General features: G+C 54.1%; 1 protein-coding gene across 1 annotated transcript in view; it reads left to right on the plus strand.

Moving 5' to 3' along the window:
* Positions 1-13,642, plus strand: part of UNC5D (unc-5 netrin receptor D) — a 500,326-nt gene that overhangs the window by 20,426 nt on the left and 466,258 nt on the right. The window lies entirely within an intron of this gene.

A 13,642-nucleotide genomic window follows, 5' to 3' on the forward strand; every position in this document is an offset into this window, starting at 1 on the left:
GTTACACATAGGTAGAAGGCTGTGGATGGGGGTATACACATGCCCTGGTTCCATGACATGAATGTCAGAGTCGCAGCACATACAAATCCCAGCCAGCATCCAACATGGAGAATAGCGACCGGCATCTGTGCTGACGCCTCCTATGCGTTTCGTCATAAACTGATGTCATCCAGGGGGTGTGTCCTTAGGTGGTCTGTTGTGGTCATTGTCACTCCATAGATGTTTGGACCGTGGTTTTATTCTACTACTCCTGGTTGGATGACGATCGTCTCACATGTAAGGGGAAGCATCCGTGCTTCCCCTTCAGAATCTGCGCTTCCCCCTCAGAATCCGCGCTTCCCCCTCAGAATCCGCGCTTCCCCCTCAGAATCCGCGCTTCCCCCTCAGAATCCGCGCTTCCCCCTCAGAATCCGCGCTTCCCCCTCCCCCTCAGCATCCGCGCTTCCCCCTCAGAATCCGCGCTTCCCCCTCAGAATCCGCGCTTCCCCCTCAGCATCCGCGCTTCCCCCTCAGAATCCACGCTTCCCCCTCAGCATCCACGCTTCCCCCTCAGAATCCACGCTTCCCCCTCAGCATCCACGCTTCCCCCTCAGAATCCACGCTTCCCCCTCAGCATCCACGCTTCCCCCTCAGAATCCGTGCTTCCCCCTCAGAATCCGCGCTTCCCCCTCAGCATCCGCGCTTCCCCCTCAGAATCCGCGCTTCCCCCTCAGCATCCACGCTTCCCCCTCAGAATCCGCGCTTCCCCCTCAGCATCCACGCTTCCCCCTCAGAATCCGCGCTTCCCCCTCAGAATCTGCGCTTCCCCCTCAGCATCCACGCTTCCCCCTCAGCATCCGCGCTTCCCCCTCAGAATCCCCGCTCCCCCTCAGAATCTGCGCTTCCCCCTCAGCCTCCGCGCTTCCCCCTCAGAATCCGCGCTTCCCCCTCAGCATCCACGCTTCCCCCTCAGAATCCGTGCTTCCCCCTCAGAATCCGCGCTTCCCCCTCAGCATCCGCGCTTCCCCCTCAGCATCCGCGCTTCCCCCTCAGCATCCGCGCTTCCCCCTCAGAATCCCCGCTCCCCCTCAGCATCCACGCTTCCCCCTCAGCATCCACGCTTCCCCCTCAGAATCCGTGCTTCCCCCTCAGAATCCGCGCTTCCCCCTCAGCATCCGCGCTTCCCCCTCAGAATCCGCGCTTCCCCCTCAGCATCCACGCTTCCCCCTCAGAATCCGCGCTTCCCCCTCAGCATCCACGCTTCCCCCTCAGAATCCGCGCTTCCCCCTCAGAATCTGCGCTTCCCCCTCAGAATCCGCGCTTCCCCCTCAGCATCCGCGCTTCCCCCTCAGAATCCCCGCTCCCCCTCAGAATCTGCGCTTCCCCCTCAGCCTCCGCGCTTCCCCCTCAGAATCCGCGCTTCCCCCTCAGAATCCACGCTTCCCCCTCAGCATCCACGCTTCCCCCTCAGAATCCGTGCTTCCCCCTCAGAATCCGCGCTTCCCCCTCAGCATCCGCGCTTCCCCCTCAGCCTCCGCGCTTCCCCCTCAGCCTCCGCGCTTCCCCCTCAGAATCCGCGCTTCCCCCTCAGCATCCGCGCTTCCCCCTCAGAATCTGCGCTTCCCCCTCAGCCTCCGCGCTTCCCCCTCAGAATCCGCGCTTCCCCCTCAGAATCCGCGCTTCCCCCTCAGAATCCACGCTCCCCCCTCAGAATCCCCGCTCCCCCTCAGAATCTGCGCTTCCCCCTCAGCCTCCGCGCTTCCCCCTCAGAATCCGCGCTTCCCCCTCAGAATCCGCGCTTCCCCCTCAGAATCCGCGCTTCCCCCTCAGAATCCGTTCCTTGTATAGGAGATACCAGCCTGCGGTCCTCATGGGGCCCCTCTGCTGTTCCTTGTATAGATGATGCCAGCCTGCGGTCCTCATGGGGCCCCTCTGCTGTTCCTTGTATAGATGATGCCAGCCTGCGGTTCTCATGGGGCCCCTCTGCTGTTCCTTGTATAGATGATGCCAGCCTGCGGTTCTCATGGGGCCCCTCCGCTGTTCCTTGTATAGATGATAACAGCCTGCGGTTCTCATGGGGCCCCTCTGCTGTTCTTTGTATAGATGATAACAGCCTGCGGTCCTCATGGGGCCCCTCTGCTGTTCCTTGTATAGATGATGCCAGCCTGCGGTCCTCATGGGGCCCCTCTGCTGTTCCTTGTATAGATTATAACAGCCTGCGGTCCTCATGGGGCCCCTCTGCTGTTCCTTGTATAGATGATGCCAGCCTGCGGTTCTCATGGGGCCCCTCTGCTGTTCCTTGTATAGATGATGCCAGCCTGCGGTCCTCATGGGGCCCCTCTGCTGTTCCTTGTATAGATGATGCCAGCCTGCGGTTCTCATGGGGCCCCTCTGCTGTTCCTTGTATAGATGATAACAGCCTGCGGTCCTCATGGGGCCCCTCTGCTGTTCCTTGTATAGATGATGCCAGCCTGCGGTCCTCATGGGGCCCCTCTGCTGTTCCTTGTATAGATGATGCCAGCCTGCGGTCCTCATGGGGCCCCTCTGCTGTTCCTTGTATAGATGATGCCAGCCTGCGGTTCTCATGGGGCCCCTCTGCTGTTCCTTGTATAGATGATGCCAGCCTGCGGTTCTCATGGGGCCCCTCTGCTGTTCCTTGTATAGATGATGCCAGCCTGCGGTTCTCATGGGGCCCCTCTACTGTACCTTGTATAGGTGATGCCAGCCTGCGGTTCCCATGGGGCCCCTCTACTGTACCTTGTATAGATGATGCCAGTCTGCGGTTCTCATGGGGCCCCTCTGCTGTTCCTTGTATAGGTGATTCCAGCCTGCGGTCCTCATGGGGCCCCTCTGCTGTTCCTTGTATAGATAATTCCAGCCTGCGGTTCCCATGGGGCCCCTCTGCTGTTCCTTGTATAGGTGATGCCAGCCTGCGGTTCTCATGGGGCCCCTCTGCTGTTCCTTGTATAGGTGATGCCAGCCTGCGGTCCTCATGGGGCCCCTCTGCTGTTCCTTGTATAGATGATAACAGCCTGCGGTCCTCATGGGGCCCCTCTGCTGTTCCTTGTATAGATGATGCCAGCCTGCGGTTCTCATGGGGCCCCTCCGCTGTTCCTTGTATAGGTGATACCAGCCTGCGGTCCTCATGGGGCCCCTCTGCTGTTCCTTGTATAGGTGATAACAGCCTGCGGTCCTCATGGGGCCCCTCTGCTGTTCCTTGTATAGGTGATAACAGCCTGCGGTCCTCATGGGGCCCCTCTGCTGCTCCTTGTATAGGTAATTCCAGCCTGCGGTTCTCATGGGGCCCCTCCGCTGTTCCTTGTATAGGTGATGCCAGCCTGCGGTCCTCATGGGGCCCCTCTGCTGTTCCTTGTATAGATGATGCCAGCCTGCGGTTCTCATGGGGCCCCTCTGCTGCTCCTTGTACAGGTAATTCCAGCCTGCGGTCCTCATGGGGCCCCTCTGCTGTTCCTTGTATAGGTGATGCCAGCCTGCGGTCCTCATGGGGCCCCTCTGCTGTTCCTTGTATAGATGATAACAGCCTGCGGTCCTCATGGGGCCCCTCCGCTGTTCCTTGTATAGGAGATAACAGCCTGCGGTTCTCATGGGGCCCCATAGCACAGACGTCGCTCTTTTAGCCGTTTCTCACGCCTCCTCTGTTCCTCCATTCTGTTGTTGGAGGAGTCCTTCCCTTCCTCCGCTCTGCGCACTTTGTAGATAAACGTCCATCCCCAGACGTCTGTAAATGGATTTTTAAATTGCCGGGAGGAAGACAGACGGGTCAGACGTGTTGCTTTAAGAGGGTCATTTTATGGAGGAAAACAACAATGGAGCACTTAGCGCTGGGGGAAGGGAGGCTCGTCTGACACCTCCGGGGGGCGCCCTCCAGTCTTCTCCTGGGAAACGTCACTTATGGGGAATGTGTGTCAATTAACAGATTATAGAGGCCGGCGGAGATCACCGGATTCTGATCATCCCGACACCCTTTGTATATCTGATATGTTCATCTCCACATATATAATACATAAGATGCAATCATAGGATACAATGTATCCAAACTCAGGAATAAACAACGTATTATATTGCTGCTCCCCAGTCCTTAGCTGTGGTGGCTGCATTTGTAAACGCCCTGTATACAGGGATAGACTGGCCATCGGGACTACAGGGAGTTTCCCGGTGGGCCGATGGCTCAGTGGGCCGGCTTCAGTGACAGTGGACCGCCGCCCCCCCCCCCCCCCTCCGGTCCTCTGTCTCTCCCTCCCGCATCGCTCACCTCCTCTCCCTCCCCACAGCGCTCACCTGGGGGGAACAAAAAAGCAGGGGGAGGACCAGAGGAGCATGGGGGAGGGGACAGACAGCTGACTCAACAGCTATGGCCTGGGAGTTTCTCCCTTCTGCCTAATCTTGTCCCGGGTGAAATAATGTCTAGCTTCCCCACTGGTACTGCCTATAAGAGTACCAGTACCAGCCGTTCTACTCTAATAGTAATAAAGTAGAACGGCTAGTGGCTAGTGAAGGGGGAGAGGGGGCTTGGGTGACCAGGGGGGGGGGGGGTGTGCAGGAGTTGTCCGGCCGCCATGGGAGAGACCTGTCAAAATGGGCCAGTCTGGATGAAGTCCAGGGCCAAATTTCTGTCCCAGTCCAGCCCTGCCTGTATATAGCTTGTTACTAAGGAGCAGGGTCAGGACGCCGGCTGCCTTGTCCTTAACAACCGATGAGTCATCAGCTGTCAGCAGAGTTCCACACTGACAGCTGAATGTAAAAAAAAAGAACTGATGGCAAATAAAAATTGGGAAAAAACAGCGTGGGGTCCCCACCCCAATCCATATTAGCCCCTTCAGGTCTTCAGAGAACCTCCTGCCCCAAAGCAACCCCCCATGTTTAGGGCATGTGGCCTTGTATGGTTCGGGTGGGGGGGGGGCACTCGCTCGTCCCCTAACTATCTTGACCTGCCGGGCTGCATGTTCAGATATGGGTCTGGCATAGATTTGGGGGAGGGGGATCCCACGCCATTTTTTTTTATTTTGGTGTGGGGTCCCCCCAAATCTATACCAGACCCTTATCCGAGCATGCTGTCCAGCAAGTCAAAAAAGGGAGGGGACGAGCGACCGCACCCCCCACCCCCGAACCATACCAGGCAGCATGCCCTCAATATGGGGGGTTGCTTTGGGTCAGGGGGCGCTCTGAAGACCTGAAGGGGCTGGAATGGATTTGGGGGGACTCCACGCTGTTTTTATTTTCAATTTTGGTGTGGGGCCCCCCCGCAAATCTATACTAGACCCTTATCCCAGCATGCTACCCGGCAGGTCAAGAAAGGTAGGGGACAAGTGACTGCGTTCCCCACCCCCGAACCATACCAGGCAGAATGCCCTCAATATGGGGGGTTGCTTTGGGTCGGGGGGTGCTCTGAAGACCTGAAGGGGCTGGAATGGATTCGGGGGGGGGGGACCCCACACAGTTTTTTTTAGATTTTGGTGTGCGGTCCCCCCGAATCTATACCAGACCCTTATCCCAGCATGCCTCCCCCCGAACCATACCAAGATCTGAAGAGGCTGGAATGGATTCGGGGGGACCCCACGTTGTTTTTGTTTTTTTCGATTTTGGTGTGGGGCCCCCCGCAAATCTATACTAGACCCTTATCCCAGAATGCTACCCAGCAGGTCAAGAAAGGGAGGGGACAAGCAACCGCGCCCCCCACCCCTGAACCATACCTGAATGCCCTCAACATGGGGGGTTGCTTTGGGTCAGGGGGTGCTCTAAAGACCTGAAGGGGCTGGAATGGATTCAGGGGGGGGGACCCCACGCTGTTTTTTTTTTTTTTTGGTGTGCGGTCCCCCCGAATCTATACCAGACCCTTATCCCAGCATGCCTCCCCCCGAACCATACCAAGATCTGAAGAGGCTGGAATGGATTCGGGGGGATCCCACGCTGTTTTTGCTCCAATTTTTTTTTGCTGACAAATCTTTTTTTTTACATTCACGCTCGGATCTTTGTCTGATCAAATTCACATCGGAATTCCATCGGAGGAGAGAACATGTTCTCTATGAATCTCCGATGGAATTTCTCTGATGGGTCACACACAAGGATGGAAAAAATCCATTGGAAATTCCGATTGTGTGTACGAGGCCTGACTGTTCTTGAATAGGTAAGGGGTGGGGCCACCCATTGACCCACCTGGTGGCCTAGCCCCATTGTGACGTCACAGCCCCAGCATGCACCGGTTGTTGTACCATCCGCCATCTTGTGCCTGCTCCATGCCAGGGGCCTCCTAGCCTAACACTCCTCATCAGGAACCTTTTCTCTACTGCTAGTTGCTGTCCTTGGCAAGCGGGGGGTCTCTCTGCCTACACTAGCTACTAAAAAGAACACGCTGAACCAAGATGGCTGCCAAGGGTCACATGGCCGCAGCATAGCCAATCAGAACGCTGCTCCATTTGACCTGGAAATCCATAGAGAAACCAAAGTTCCCTTTGGGACTTAGGCAGATAAAGTCAGTGCCGCTGTTCCGAGTGGGGGGGGGGGGGGGTGAAGGCGGGCGTGGGGGGCACCGTCAGGAGGGCTGTACTGGGTAGGGTGACCACATTTCCAAACTACCCTTCAGGGACCCTTCCCAAAAATCAGCTTGTGGTGTAACGAATCACAGCACAGTGATTGGACGCAGGAGGCGGGATTTATGATTTCTCCAATCACAAGCAGGGGGCGGGGACTGTGCTCCTCCAGGCATTCCCGGCCAGGACAAGTACTGTCAGTGAGTAAAGCGGTGATGTGGCGGCCTTTTTTGGGGGCATCAGATTGGCCCCCGGGGGGGGTGGCTGTGTCAGTTTTCATTCTGGGACACTGTCCTGGAATGAATGTGCCCGGGACAGACCTGCAAAATGCGGGACTGTCCCGGGCAATCCGAGATACGTGGTCACTCTAGTACCGGGGCCCCATGATTTCTAACAGCAGCCCTGTATGATTTCATAGGTGTGTGCACAGGGTCTGCCGGATGTGCCTTGGCACACCCTAATCACCCCATGCACCAGTGGCATATCATCCACTGTGCCCTCATGGAATAAATAGCCCATATCATTTGCCTGGGCCCCATCGTCTCATTCAATCACAGGGGTTCAGGAGGCTGTAGGTAGCAGCCACAGAACTTATTTGAATTTTTTCAGCGCGGCGGCTCCCCACAGCCAATGGCAGCCCTGGCAGGCTGGCAGAGTACAGGGCTGTCTTAATGAGAGGGCACACCTTGGCACTGCCCAGGGGCCTCAGCTGCGTGGGAGGGCCCTGCACTTTCCCCAAAGCAGCTGGTCCTTGAGCCCACGCTGCCCCAAAATTGTCTCCATTGTAGGGGCCCCAGAGCATTACTTTGCCCAGGGGCCCATGATGCTATTAAGACGGTCCTGGCAGCGTGATATATCTTCTGCGTACATACACACACATGTTTGTGTGTTTGAGCTTTGGGGTGCTATAGGCTGCGCACGTCTACGCATACTGCTCACGTATGTCTGAAGCAATGCCCGGGGCCGGTTGCCATCACGCTGTACATTTGCCGCATGTATTATAGACTGCAACAAAATTGCCGGCGCGCTCGGCTCCCCTCGCAAGTAATGGAGGCATTCCTGCACTATATGAAGGATTTTCGAGGGATAACAAAATGGAATGCATAATGTAGCAGGAGGAAGGCCAAGGCCATTTTACACCCGGTGGGATGAAGGCGCACGCCGCAGACTCCTCATCTACTCTCACACGGTGTTCTTGCTGCAAATGCGTTCTCCCAGCGCTCCCCGCATTAACATGCACAAACTCGTATTCAGCCAGCCTTGTAAACTGCTGTGAGGATGGGAGACAACGCGCCATTTATCATCCCCGCGCCTTTCCCCAGCCCCAGCCAGGTGCAAAAAGGAGGAAAAACACATTTGGCAAGAGAAGCCGCAGCACGCGCCTGCTGATGGACATTTCAAAGCAGCGATAATGAGCAGGAGATAAGGGGATTATGGGAACATATGTTTGGAAGAAGCTATGTGACTATTAAACACCAGGTTTAGGCCAAGCAAGATTGGTGTCCACATACCAGATAAAGTCTGGCTTTTCTAGTTACAGCGCCTGATGCTTTATCATCCATCGCTCATCCCTTCTGCTGCTGGAGGGGCCGCGGGGGGGGGGCCGCGTGCGGCGGAGGGATTAAACAGAAACACGGGGCTGAGTTTATTTAACGGATCTGTATGTAATATGTACCTTGCTGCAGGGTGGGGCTCCATAATACTCATCCCTACAGGAAATGTGGAAATGTAAAATACTCAAACTCATAAAGAAGCACACACGTGCACACAAACACACGTGCACACAAACACACGTGCACACATATGCAAAAGAGAACACATGAGCACGCGCACACACACATGCGAAAGTACTGTCAGGATCTGGATCACCTGCTGGTGGCACTGTGGTTGTAGTTCCAGTGTCCTCCAGCGGGTGTCTCCCAGCAACCAGCGGATCCCAGTAATCAGTCTTCACCTGGTGTTGGATGCTGGGAGGGTATTTGGTTCCTCCTCTACTAGCACCACTTGCCCCCTGCCAGACAACTAGACTGAGCCCCGTACAATGTCTTCATATGCTTCCTACCAGCCAACTAGACTGAGCCCCGTACAATGTCTTCATATGCTTCCTACCAGCCAACTAGACTGAGCCCCGTACAATGTCTTCATATGCCTCCTGACACCCAATTAGACTGAGCCCCGTACAATGTCTTAATATGCTTTCTACCAGCCAACTAGACTGAGCCCCGTACAATGTCTTCATATGCCTCCTGCCAGCCAACTACATTGAGCCCGATACAATGTCTTCATATGCCTCCTACCAGCCAACTAGACTGAGGCCCGTACAATGTCTTCATATGCTTCCTACCAGCCAACTAGACTGAGCCCCGTACAATGTCTTCATATGCCCCCTGCCAGCCAACTAGACTGAGCCCCGTACAATGTCTTCATATGCCTCCTGCCAGCCAATTAGACTGAGCCCCGTACAATGTCTTCATATGTCTCCTACCAGCCAACTAGACTGAGCCCCATACAATGTTCTTCATATGCCTCCTGCCAGCCAACTAGACTGAGCCCCGTACAATGTCTTCATATGCCTCCTACCAGCCAACTACACTGAGCCCCGTACAATGTCTTCATATGCCTCCTGACATCCAATTAGACTGAGCCCCGTACAATGTCTAATATGCTTTCTACCAGCCAACTAGACTGAGCCCCATACAATGTCTTCATATGCCTCCTACCAGCCAACTAGACTGAGCCCCGTACAATGTCTTCATATGCCTCCTGCCAGCCAACTTGACTGAGCCCTGTACAATGTCTTCATATGCCTTCTGCCGCACAACGAGACTGAGCCCCATACAATGTCTTCATATGTCTCCTACAAGACAACTAGACTGAGCCCCGTACAATGTCTTCATATGCCTCCTGCCAGCCAACTAGACTGAGCCCCGTACAATGTCTTCATATGCCTTCTGCCGCACAACGAGACTGAGCCCCATACAATGTCTTCATATGTCTCCTACAAGACAACTAGACTGAGCCCCGTACAATGTCTTCATATGCCTCCTGCCAGCCAACTAGACTGAGCCCCGTACAATGTCTTCATATGTCTCCTACCAGCCAACTAGACTGAGCCCCGTACAATGTCTTCATATGCCTTCTGCCGCACAACGAGACTGAGCCCCATACAATGTCTTCATATGTCTCCTACAAGACAACTAGACTGAGCCCCGTACAATGTCTTCATATGCCTCCTGCCAGCCAACTAGACTGAGCCCCGTACAATGTCTTCATATGCCTTCTGCCGCACAACGAGACTGAGCCCCATACAATGTCTTCATATGTCTCCTACAAGACAACTAGACTGAGCCCCGTACAATGTCTTCATATGCCTCCTGCCAGCCAACTAGACTGAGCCCCGTACAATGTCTTCATATGCCTTCTGCCGCACAACGAGACTGAGCCCCATACAATGTCTTCATATGTCTCCTACAAGACAACTAGACTGAGCCCCGTACAATGTCTTCATATGCCTCCTGCCAGCCAACTAGACTGAGCCCCGTACAATGTCTTCATATGCCTTCTGCCGCACAACGAGACTGAGCCCCATACAATGTCTTCATATGTCTCCTACAAGACAACTAGACTGAGCCCCGTACAATGTCTTCATATGCCTCCTGCCAGCCAACTAGACTGAGCCCCGTACAATGTCTTCATATGTCTCCTACAAGACAACTAGACTGAGCCCTGTACAATGTCTTCATATGCCTCCTGCCAGCCAACTAGACTGAGCCCCGTACAATGTCTTCATATGCCTTCTGCCGCACAACGAGACTGAGCCCCATACAATGTCTTCATATGTCTCCTACAAGACAACTAGACTGAGCCCCGTACAATGTCTTCATATGCCTCCTGCCAGCCAACTAGACTGAGCCCCGTACAATGTCTTCATATGTCTCCTACAAGACAACTAGACTGAGCCCCGTACAATGTTCTTCATATGCCTCCTGCCAGCCAACTAGACTGAGCCCCGTACAATGTCTTCATATGTCTCCTGCCAGCCAACTACACTGAGCCCCGTACAATGTCTTCATATGTCTCCTACCAGCCAACTACACTGAGCCCCGTACAATGTCTTCATATGCCTCCTGCCAGCCAACTAGATTGAGCCCCATACATTGTCTTCATATGCCTCCTACCAGCCAACTAGACTGAGCCCCGTACAATGTTCTTCATATGCCTCCTACCAGCCAACTAGACTGAGCCCCTGTACAATGTCTTAATATGCTTCCTACCAGCCAACTAGACTGAGCCCCATACAATGTTCTTCATATGCCTCCTGCCAGCCAACTACACCGAGCCCCGTACAATGTCTTCATATGCCTCCTGACATCCAATTAGACTGAGCCCCGTACATTGTCTTAATATGCTTTCTACCAGCCAACTAGACTGAGCCCCATACAATGTCTTCATATGCCTCCTACCAGCCAACTAGACTGAGCCCCGTACAATGTCTTCATATGCCTCCTGCCAGCCAACTAGACTGAGCCCCATACAATGTCTTCATATGCCTCCTACCAGCCAACTAGACTGAGCCCCGTACAATGTCTTCATATGCCATCTGCCAGACAACTAGACTGCTGGTGGCACTGTGGTTCCCTGGGTGAAGGGTTGTAGTTCCAGTGTCCTCCAGCAACCAGCAGATCCCAGTAATCAGTCTTCACCTGTTGTTGGCTGCTGGGAGGGTATTTGATTCCTCCTCTACTAGCACCACTTGCCCCCTGCCAGACAACTAGACTGAGCCCCGTACAATGTCTTCATATGCTTCCTACCAGCCAACTAGACTGAGCCCCGTACAATGTCTTCATATGCTTCCTACCAGCCAATTAGACTGAGCCCTGTACAATGTCTTCATATGCTTCCTACCAGCCAATTAGACTGAGCCCTGTACAATGTCTTCATATGCTTCCTACCAGCCAATTAGACTGAGCCCTGTACAATGTCTTCATATGCTTCCTACCAGCCAATTAGACTGAGCCCTGTACAATGTCTTCATATGCCTCCTGCCAGCCAACTAGACTGAGCCCTGTACAATGTCTTCATATGCTTCCTACCAGCCAATTAGACTGAGCCCTGTACAATGTCTTCATATGCCTCCTGCCAGCCAACTAGACTGAGCCCCGTACAATGTTCTTCATATGCCTCCTACCAGCCAACTAGACTGCTGGTGGCACTGTGGTCCCCTGGGTGAAGGGTTGTAGTTCCAGTGTTTTCCAGCGGGTGTCCCCAGAAACCAGCGGATCCCAGTAATCAGTCTTCACCTGTTGTTGGCTGCTGGGAGGGTATTTGATTCCTCCTCTACTAGCACCACCCACCCCCTGCCAGACAACTAGACTGAGCCCCGTACAAACTCTTTATATGCCTTCTGCCAGACAACTAGACTGCTGGTGGCACTGTGGTCCCTTGGGTGAAGGGTTGTAGTTCCAGTGTCCTCCAGTGGGTGTCCCCAGAAACCAGCGGATCCCAGTAATGAGTATTCACCTGTTGTTGGCTGCTGGGAGGGTATTTGATTCCTCCTCTACTAGCACCACTTGCCCCCTGCCAGACAACTAGACTGAGCCCCGTACAATGTCTTCATATGCCTTCTGCCAGACAACTAGACTGCTGGTGGCACTGTGGTCCCCTGGGTGAAGGGTTGTAGTTCCAGTGTTTTCCAGCGGGTGTCCCCAGAAACCAGCGGATCCCAGTAATCAGTCTTCACCTGTTGTTGGCTGCTGGGAGGGTATTTGATTCCTCCTCTACTAGCACCACCCACCCCCTGCCAGACAACTAGACTGAGCCCCGTACAAACTCTTTATATGCCTTCTGCCAGACAACTAGACTGCTGGTGGCACTGTGGTCCCTTGGGTGAAGGGTTGTAGTTCCAGTGTCCTCCAGTGGGTGTCCCCAGAAACCAGCGGATCCCAGTAATGAGTATTCACCTGTTGTTGGCTGCTGGGAGGGTATTTGATTCCTCCTCTACTAGCACCACTTGCCCCCTGCCAGACAACTAGACTGAGCCCCGTACAATGTCTTCATATGCCTTCTGCCAGACAACTAGACTGCTGGTGGCACTGTGGTCCCCTGGGTGAAGGGTTGTAGTTCCAGTGTCCTCCAGCGGGTGTCCCCCAGCATCCAGCAGATCCCAGTAATCAGTCTTCACATGTTGTTGGCTGCTGGGAGGGTATTTGATTCCTCCTCTACTAGCACCACTTGCCCCCAGCCAGACAACTAGACTGAGCCCCGTACAAAGTTATCCGATGTCTCCATAATAATTAAAGACTTAATCTTCTCTCCCCTCCTCCGCCCTCTGTGTGCCCTCTGAAGGTCCCCAGAATTAGGCCATACACCTCCACTGACCACACCGGGCCGCAGTTTTTTATTCTTATGGTTGCAGAATTCCCATAATAAATGCCCCCCCCCCCCCCCCCCCCCGAATTTCTGTCTCCAAAGTCCGGAGCCTCAGTGGTGATTCACAGTTCCAGACATGGAAACAGATTCTGCCGCCATAAACAGGCAATCATATGTTGCCGGAATCTGTTTGTTCTCACACAGATGTAATTAAATCTCCTCCGTGTTTTATTTCACTCTGCAATTACAATGTATCTATAGTAATCCTCAATTATTCCTCCGCGCACCTCGCCGCCATCTGGATTTCCTATTTATGTTTTCGTTTTACCTTCCTTTGCAGCGTAGCCGTGTGCATGCGCCTGACCCGCGTCCTTCTGGGCACATCTATAATCTGTGGTTTCACCATCACAGTGATTAAAGCTGAACTCCGCCTGAAAACAAACTTTATTCGAACATATGTCGCGGCAACCACGAGGGATATAAATCCACCTTCTGTGTACCAAATGCCTTTGGAAACACAGATATTACCTTGCAAAAGTAGCCGTGACACCAGGGCCAGGACAGGGGTGGGCAGGAGGGGAGGCTGCCCTGGGCATTGATATGTGAGGTGGTGGGGAGCGCTACAAGGAGATTGGGGGGAGGAGATTTGTGGTGGGAGTTGAATTTGGGGAGTGGCAGGGGGAAAGAATAGGCCCAATTGTAGGTGTCATTGGGAGGAATTGTGCCCCTTCTTCGTTTCAGAGGGG

Source organism: Rana temporaria, chromosome 3 (assembly GCF_905171775.1).
Source record: "Rana temporaria chromosome 3, aRanTem1.1, whole genome shotgun sequence".
In the NCBI taxonomy this organism is placed as follows: domain Eukaryota; kingdom Metazoa; phylum Chordata; class Amphibia; order Anura; family Ranidae; genus Rana; species Rana temporaria.